The sequence below is a fragment of the Antrostomus carolinensis genome, unplaced genomic scaffold (genome assembly GCF_000700745.2).
Source record: "Antrostomus carolinensis isolate BGI_N321 unplaced genomic scaffold, ASM70074v2 scaffold39670, whole genome shotgun sequence".
Classification (NCBI taxonomy): domain Eukaryota; kingdom Metazoa; phylum Chordata; class Aves; order Caprimulgiformes; family Caprimulgidae; genus Antrostomus; species Antrostomus carolinensis.
In genome coordinates, this window is record NW_010291330.1 from 70,513 (window position 1) to 80,358 (window position 9,846).

The 9,846-nt window shown below is 45.1% G+C and overlaps 1 protein-coding gene across 1 annotated transcript in view; it reads right to left on the reverse strand.

Annotated features, from left to right (window-relative positions):
* Positions 1–9,846, reverse strand: part of ULK1 (unc-51 like autophagy activating kinase 1) — a gene marked incomplete at its 5' end in the record, with an annotated part of 79,941 nt that overhangs the window by 68,892 nt on the left and 1,203 nt on the right. The gene's annotated exons all lie outside the window — the stretch shown is intronic.

Genomic DNA, 9,846 nt, shown 5'->3' on the forward strand with positions numbered 1-9,846 from the left:
TGCTGAACCTTACCCATAAGGAACTCGGGCACATTCCAAGCAGGTTTCCAATTCAGGAGACAACAATTAACTCAGATGGAGGAAGAAAAGGAGGAAAGAAGAGGAAAGTACTCATTCACTGCAGTATAATCTCCTCTCTGCACAGACACCCAGTACCACAATATGTTTCTCAAACGCAGACACAGCTTCACAGCCAGACAAAAGCACATTTTAGGACAGACTTTTGGGATTCAAGTTGGAGTCCTGCACCAAGAGAGTTAGCACATTATGAGTAGCTAGTAGCCACTTTCCTCTTGCATATGGGCTACACTGGAAGTGATTAATCTTGGGCTGTGGTAGCAGTCACACATAAGCACAATCCAGGAGATGATATGCAAGAAAAACACCATCATCTAACAGTCTACTCAATATCTTTGCCTGCTTTGGCACATCCCGGTCCAGCAATAAAACCTACTGCTACTGACTGCAAAGCGTTATTACCATGGGCAGCAGATCTTTGACTTCCCAAAAGAACGAGGGCTTCTAATTTCTTAGTGTAGATCCCAGGGAATAGGCATCAGAAACAAGACTCAGAGAGGCCCACAGGCTTCTGTACTGGATCTTGACTGCACTCTGCTTCCTACAGACCTGTCAACTTGCTCCAGGGACACAAGGCAAGCAGGACACAAGGCCCCGCAGCATAGAAGGGTTTATGGCCAGCTTTGCAGCAGTTAGATTTCTGTAGGATCAGAAGAACAATGATGACAAAGGCCAGTGTTACCCTATTCCAGGCACTACAGTATCCTCTGCTTATAAAACAGATGAGTTGTTTCAGGACAGGTCATACTTCAGGGCAGATCAAAAGCAGCAGGAAAGCCATCCTCTGGTTCTATATGGGCTTCAGGAAGGGAGGGAAAGTACTTCCCATCCCCCTGGCATCAGTCCTAAAGTCTGACTGCATGACATTAAAAACCAAACAAGACAGTGTCCTGTCCACAGAGCTGCTGTTCACCATGCAGCTAACACCACAGATAAATGGTAGGACAGCTGGCAAGACAGTTCCATCTTCAAATGACCTGAAGAAACTTCACCATCCCTTCCACTGGACACAAGCCTTCTGCAGCTTCCTTCAAACCAGCCCCAGCTCTCTTCTCCTTTCCACCTCAACCTCCAGACAGTGGCAGGCTCACACCCCACTGACTGGGCAGCCTGCTGTTGGCTTCACACAAGTTCACTGCAGGTCTTGACCAAAGCTAAGAGGTCCCATACACTTGCTGGATGACTGATGACCAGTGCTTGCAGAGCTCAAAGAGGAAAGCATGACTCTCCTTCAGAGGCAGACTGAGCCTCTACAGAGCAGCACACTACAGCCAGGCAAAGCTGAGAGCTGCATCTGAGCCCAACCACAAAACCAAAATACAGGATTAATGTCATCATAAGAGTATAGAGACAAAGTGGCAGGTTCCACAAGTCACAGAGCTTCAAGGCGAGACCAAAAGCAAATTGAAGACTCATGCTGCAGGGACATCAAAAAGCAATCTCACTTCTTAGAGTAGTCATGTTTGTCTGGGGGTAGTGCTGTACCCCCTACACTAGCTCCTAGGGAGGTATTACTGCCAGAGAGCACTCAGCAGAGGTCACATCTGCGTGCAGAATTCTAAAGACAACGATAAAGATACTGAAGATCCACTTTGCTCTTCTATGTTTATTCCTCATCTCCTTTCTGTATCACAGTCATATTATAAAATGAACATTTTAGGTTGAATCCCCCATTACCTTAAGCTCAGTCACATGTACTGGAATGAAATCCTTGCATACCATAAAGCTGTGTTTCATGAGCCTGCCCAAAGAGCAGGAGCAGTGGGGGGAGTGCTGTGGGTGGAGGTGGACAGTAAGGGAGGCTACAAGAGTGAACATTTCAGTTTTCATCACACACTCATTGAGACACATTCACTTACTGAAATATGTTCAAGTATAAGCAAAGCCACTCAATCTGGAAGTTTGATTTTGGAACCAATTAATGGAGTTCTACATTACTTAATAAAGTCTGGAGCAGCTTGGGTTTTTAATGGCATATCTCAAACACTGTCCGATATCCTGCAAGAGAGATTTTTTTATGCAACTCTGGAAATTAGAGGCCCAACCCCCACAGGGTTTTCTGTGGCAGCAGCATGATTGACTGGTCTTTGCAAGATTTCTCTTTTACATCCACTTATTTCATACTTCATTTACCAGATTTAAGAAAACAAACACGCACTGTCACAGCACAAAGGTATTATAACAAGGAGTTTAAAGAAAAAAGTACAGGTTTTCAAATAAAAACTGTCTTAGTTTAAGGGTGGGGGGGAAATCCAATTACCAGAAGTCAGGGTAACATGGGCTTGAATCTGCAGTATTTGCCTCTCACACCTCACTGACTGGGCAGCCCACTGTTGGCTTCACACAAGTTCACTGTAGATCTTGACCAAAGCCCTGAGATTCAGCACACTTGCTGGATGACTGATGGCTCCAGCGCTTGCAGAGCTCAAACAGGAAAACATGACTCTCATGACACAAAAACTAAAGAGAAGGGAGTATGTTTGAACATATTTAACAGCCTGGCTACAACTGCCAACTAGACAAAAAAAAAAATACCAGTTAAACACCAATGAAAAATCCTGCAAAGAGAAAGATGCTCAGTCATGTGCAGTGACACGAAGCAGCACATGGGCGCACGAAGTGTAGAGCCCGTGTTCTCCAAATCCCTGCAGGGCTCTGTCCAGCCCTGCCTGACCCCCCTCACCCTCCGCTGTGATCGATTGTGGGGTTTCCCATCACACCAGCAGCTCTTGTGCTCCAGGCCACCAGCACATACTGAGCCAGCTGAGAGGCCTTCCCTTCCTGGAGAGGTAAGACGCTTTGCTAAATAGGATTTCTAATGACTTGAAATTCTGCATCTTTCATCCCCCCCACCGGAACCGCATTGTCTGGCTGATCTCTCATATGCCAGCTCAGCTGACCTAATTCCTCCCGTTATTCTGATAGTAGGAGACAAGCCAGGTGCTCCTGCAGCCAGACAGAACATTACTGCCCTAAGCAACCAGTGATGCAGAATTTGATTCATTTCTATCAGCCCCCCCTTGAAACAATCTTGCTTAATAAACAAATGCAGAGATACTCAGTTTGCATTTTGAGAGCATCTCTTTATGTTTATGGTGGTATTTAAGGCCTGCACATCATAAAGCAGCAGACATTACACAGTTAAAGCACCTCTTCGCTATACACTAAGCACAAAAGAGGCCCTAAACCTATCTGTTGGCAGGGCTCTTCCCTGGATTCTGCTGTGGACATTTATTATTAAATTTCTCAGAGAGGAACCATAACATGTGAAAACAATTAAGATGGCTTCTCTTAAGCAAAGTCTGTTTAGGTCCATACTGGAGAAACATTGCCTTGGAAGATCACATCACCCATATTCACTTCCCATTAAGTTTGTCATTTGCTATTGCTACATGAACATGAGTAATAACAACAACAACAACAAAACAAACAAAAAACAAAACCCAAACAAACAAAACACCCAACCAATAAAAAAACAAGCAAAAAAGTACACACATATTCTGAAAACAAAACCAAAAACCTTCTCTCCTTGACTTAGCAGATCAAAGACCACCACCTCAGCTGGCTACCCCTGTGCTTCACTTCTCACTCACCACTGTATCTTGCTGCATGGCATCTGATGAAGCCAGTCTGCCTTATAGAAGAGACAAATCCACCTCAGAGGACCAGAGCTTCTCTAGGAACTTTCCCAAAGCAAACCAGAGGCATCCAGCTCAGACTCCTACCACCAACACTACCCCTACGTCTGTTGTTTGCTGGTCTGTCTGTTGTGCAAAAGCCTTTCAGTTGGTATCAAGGGGTGGGAAGGCAGGAGGTGTGAGAAAGGGAGAGGAAAAAGGAAGACACAAAGTGAACTGATTATCAATTCTCTAGGTATACTCAAGCATTAAGGTGAGCCTTTGCAACACACAGCTTTATTGCCATTTCCCAGTTTAGGGTCAAGTCCAGTGCAGTCACAAAATTAAATCTTTTAATTGGGCTTTGGTTCGGACCTACAGATATTTGAAAGAAATTCAAACAGTGCTTCTCTATCTGAATTCATTCCCACCCAGCCACTGATTAGGAGGAACCTCTTGCCTCCCATCTTCCAAATCTCCACCGCCTTGCTTTGCTCACTCCAACCAAATGCATTCAATCAGCACAAGGAGTTAAACAGTGGAAATTTTCATTATGGAAACACTGACGGATCTTCAAGAAGAGCAGCACAAAGAGCACCTCAGCTGTTACCAGAGCTTTACTGTCAAACTGGGAACACAAGAGCCTACCAGTTTCCGATTACTCCTGGGAAACATTCCTTAATCTGTCATTATAGTCTGAGTAATGCTGCCTTCCACAGGAGCTTTAGAGGCTACTAACTTCCACGTTGCCAGCTCTTCCATGACACCTTAATCATGTGAGAAGAACACAGGTATGTGCTTTACACACACGATGAGTAAAACAGTGATCATAGTTTCAGAAATGCAACGAGACCACTCCCTCTAAAAAAAAGTCCATGACTCCTCTGAGGTCTGTATTTAGTGGTCAACATTTGCTAGATGTTTCTGTGACCTGCACAGTGGGGTACTCAGCTAGTGAAGCTGACATTAAATTCAAGTTCAAGACTATAAAATTCTCTACTCTCCATAAACATAGCCATTTTTGTCCACTAAACTCTCAAGCCTCATCCTACAAAAACAGTGGCAGCGGGTGGTTGGGTTTTCCACCCTTTTCCCCTTCTAGCTCTAAATTAAGCCAGATCCAATCTTCAGTAAGAGTGATTCCCTTCAACAGATGCGAGGATGCTGACGGAGCAGGATAGCAGACACCCCATTCTCGTCCTCAGCACAAACAGAAAGAGGATTGCTTGGCAGTTCAGAGAAGGCTGCACTTACACCCACCCACCAGGCAACTCGCCAGCTTCGCTCGCGGATGGAATTAAACCAGGATTTAACCAGGCAGGCAGCCTGACCTCAGGAGTGCGATCTCGCAGACACAGAGTGCCTCCTTAGTCACAGCAGAGACCTCTTTCCCAGGACAAGGCACCCGAACAGCAGTGCCTGAGGAACAGAAGATCCTGCAATTAGGTGGCATGAGAGGTGGTGAGGCAAGAAGGTGACACTGCAGCAACACTGATTCATCCAACACCACACTCATCAGCAAAGTGCTGCAGCAGGAGCGGTGCTGGAGGGCACAGCAAAGGACACTGCTGTACCCAGAGCTCGAGGTCCCGGGGGATAGCAGGAGGCACGTACACAAGATGTGGACAAGCAGCTAAAGGCTCTGTGTTGGAAAAGGATGATGGTGCAGACAGCACAACAGAACATCACAGCCCAACAGCCACAATCCTCTTGATCACAAGGAATTTCTATGCAGCAACAATACAACAAGCCTCAAAGTGGCTCTCAAAGTGGCTGATCATTAAGCTGAGGAGTGTTTGCTCTGCCACCCATGTGCACAAGAAAAACTGCACTGCAAAGACTCTGTTCTTTGTCTCTTCTTCAGGAGCTCGAGGTGATACAGCCACCACAGCAGACACACTTTTGGTGAGTCTGTATTGCACGAGTGAGTTAAGCATTACTCTCAGCTCATCCCGAGACGATGAGTACAGTAAGCCAACTCGACATAAAATTATGGAAAGCAGACCCTCAGGTGATCTAGGCTGAACCAGAAACTCAGCAGCACAGTGCCCTGCATGGTGTTAACAGCAGCCCACCTATGTGAAAATTAAAACAAAGCAAACAAACAAAACAAACAACAAACAACACCCACACAAGCACAGTCATAGCCAGGCTGCTTTAAGAAACTCAGATCACAGCACACAACTAGGGATATTGTGCCAGTAAAGTAATCCTCCTTCCCATTTCATGCAGGAAAACACTTTCTAATATCTAAAGCATGATTTATATCCAGGAATAGCAGATTTTCTGCAGGCTTTGGGTAGCTGGGTTAGGGTTGCTTTGCTCTGCAGTGCTAGAAAAACCTGCTCGAGCACCAAACACAGCCACAAGTGAGATCTTCAGCTGACACCTATTCAACCAACCTCGGGACAGCCAGCATAGTACAGGGTAGAAAACATACCCAGGACCTCCTGTTGCCCCAGAGATCTTAGTAACATGTAGGAATCCACTTCTTACTAGTGCTGGAAGAAGCTGCCTGGTGGACAGTGCTCCCAGGATCCAACAAGTTCAAGAGTTACCTTCCTACCACAGAATCCTCCTGGTTAATCAAGTGGTCTCTGATCACAGGTTCAGATTCAACATCCTGAGTCACAAAAGAAACCAAAGCAAGTCCCACACACCAGAACACATCCTGCTAAGCTTTCAGTGTCAACGTGCCTGAACAGTTGAGCTGATCCTCAGAGTTTTGGAAATCCCATTTTCTAAGAAACCTCATTTTCAGACCGAGTCCTTATGCAGTGGAAATCATCATTTGTATCCTTGTTGTCACTAATTTCCACCTTAAGGAACAAGAGCTCATTTGGTTGTCTTCAAAACGAGTAAAAAGACTTCTGGTCTCCACATGTCATTACTGTATTCCTCTCGACTACCGCAGTCTGGAGACACCAGCTCCAGCCTCTCTGCAAGCCAGCTGAGCAGTCAGGGATTGTTCAAGTAGCAATTAATGCACCTTGCATATAGAGGAATCTGGTTTTTTACTCTATGCCAAACATCTTCTGTGCCTAAGAAAGATCTGCACCACAAGTCCAGACAGACCCTAAATAGACAGTACTTTTAGAAATGCAATACAACATGATTTATCCTCTTTTTGAGCAGAGGTTCTTGCATTAGGCCCCTCAACTATTCGCAGCACCTCTCATTAATACATGAGCACATAATAATGGGAATATGCATATTTCATTTTGTGAGCTATTCTCATGTAATGATGCTGCTCTTAGGACTCCGGTGAGGGGATCTATAAAAGTTCAGACACTGCACTTTTATGCATTAAACATTTACCAGTATCATTTATTCCTAGGAAGCTTCTTATTTTGTCATTATTTATGAACCGGTATCACGAAGATCTATGAAACAAAAAGGAACACAGCAATTTTCCTGGATTTGAAGGATGAAATAAGTGTGCCAGGGTGAGAGCTGCTGTCAGTATTAAATATCAGCACTGCAAGTGTCTGTCTGGGGCAAATCTGGCATTACATCAAAAATCTTGAGTTGTACAAGGCCTGGTTAACATTAGCTTTTAACCAGGAAAACGCAAACGAAAGCATCATTGGGTGTAATCACTCGCTTACAGCCACTGTGGTTTTGGCAACCATTTCCTTGTGTGTAAGGAACACGCGAGTAAAAGTTAAAGTCACTGTTGACAGGAGGTGCAGAGGAAGGGAAGACACAAAATGCAACAACAGACAAAGCTGCAGGGCAACATTAAGATTCAGAGGAAATATTTTTTTCCTTTTTGCTCTATGATGTTGTAATACAAGAATAATCCTCTTCAGTTTTAGAAAGCCTAAAAGTAAAGGCTCAACTAACTGCAACTATGACATTTTTGGCTAAATATATATGCAGCTATGAATGAAGCAACTGATCTTGTATCAGAGAAACAAGGGGAGTAAGAGGTAGTAAGTAGGTAGTTTTTTTTACAAAGTAAGGAAAGGTGGGCAGTAGCCAGCTTTCCACAGAACTGCACTTCTACCTTTGCAGATAATACTCTCAATAAAACTCCCAAGCAGACACAGAGCAACGCCAAACACTCAGACAGATTACACACACACAACCTGTGTGGGTTGACTGCATCAGACTCTGTCTGATTCCTGGTGACTGCACACCCTGGTACCACTATGTAACATCCCAATGCCACCTAAGTCACTTCATTTTGTCCAAGAAATCAAATTACCCACATCATACAAGGAGTCTCTGACAAACTGGTAACTAAACATACTCCTGGGCATGCCCTGAGCCCAGGACCATTCTCAAGTTTCTGTTTCGTGGTATCTTACACAGCTTCTTGCAAATATCTCACCAGGCTACACTGCTATACACAGAATTTAACTAAAGTTCATTTGCTGTCACATAAGGAGAAAAATGCATTGCTGCAGTTGTAACAGTGATGAAATGACTCCTTTTGCAGGAAATGTCTTTGAGCTGCCTCCTACCACGCAGTTATTTGAAGCAGGGCGAGGAACAGAACATGAAAGGTTTTGAAAGATCTGCAATAAGCTAAACCAGCAGCACAATGTTTCACACAAACACAAACTATTGTAGAGGAAGAGCAAGAGCAGCCACTCACTCCCTCAACTGAAAAGTCCAGTAAACTTAGAAGCTACAGAGGAGAATGAAAAACAAAAAAACCAAAAACCACGAGATCTAATGCCCCAAGTGGCCCTTGCCAAGAGGAAACATCCGGAGCTCTCTGAGCTACCCTGCAGCACACATCAGGCCACAGGCAGTCACTGCTTTGCAAGACCAGCTCTGAACGGTGGTTCAGGATTAATGCACAGCTGGCCTCTTACCCAGAGGATACCTCCAAGAAGCAATCCCGGTCCCAGCAGCCTTGCCTCCCTCCCAGATCAGCCTGAAATCCTCCATGTCCCCCTCTTGCCGAACAACGCCAGGGTTTAACCACTCCCCAAGGACCTGGCCCCTGCCATAAGCCCCTGCAGAGGGGGACACGGTGGGTGACACAGCCCGGGGGGCCACAGGGCTGGGGTGACGTGGGTAGACTACAGCACCCAGAAGGCATTGCAAACAGGCTGTACCAACCGGCTGGGACTCGTGTTTAGGGTGACGTGGAGGCCACCAGAGCCAATCCACGGGAGAAGGAGGAATGTCAACAAACACGGCGGCCCGCAGGACGCGTGATATCAGGGACAGGGCAGGCAGCCCCAGATAAGCCACCCCTGCGGGCTGGTGGAGCCCGCGGTCACGCAGCCATCACTCACAAATACCAGACCTTAGGGCAGCACAGGCTGTGCCGTCCTGCACCCCAGCCCCTCCATCCAGAAACAGAAGGGTTCCATTTTAGGCTATTAGATCCTTCAGTGTTTTTTTTAAAAGAGGCATCACAAATATCACAGAAGACTTGCCCCATCACCCACTAGGATTTTTTGGTGGAGCCAGCGGTCACGCAGCCATCACTCACAAATACCAGACCTTAGGGCAGCACAGGCTGTGCCGTCCTGCACCCCAGCCCCTCCATCCAGAAACAGAAGGGTTCCATTTTAGGCTATTAGATCCTTCAGTGTTTTTTTTAAAAGAGGCATCACAAATATCACAGAAGACTTGCCCCATCACCCACTAGGATTTTTTAACTAAAAATTCAAGGGGAAAAAAAAATAAAAGTCATCGGTTAACTTGAGTTTCAGAGTGAATTGGTTTTAGCCCCTTAGATTAGATCTTCAGAGCCAACTTTGAAGGAAAAAGCAACTGCGGAAAACCACAATAATTTAAAAATGTCTGCTGCAATTTTTAACACTTAGTGATTGCCACAAGGACAACAGAAAAATGCAAATGAAAATCCTCTGGAACTGAAGACAATCATATGCTACAAAGTCATGCTCACACTATTTTTACATTGCCTAGGAAAAATAAATTTTCTTAGGGAGTGTATCCAGACAAGAAAATAAAAGGTAGGCATGCCAAGAATAACTCCTGTAATTTTATTTCTAACATTTTGAGAACTTATGAGCTTCCAACACAGACACATTCAACACACACTACATGTCGCTGCATGACATCCTGGGAGCACGAGCTCCCACCTCAACTGCCAACTACATAAGAGTTTTGTGGTCCAGACAACAATTAATACATTATCTGCTCAGCCATGTTTGTTTATCTT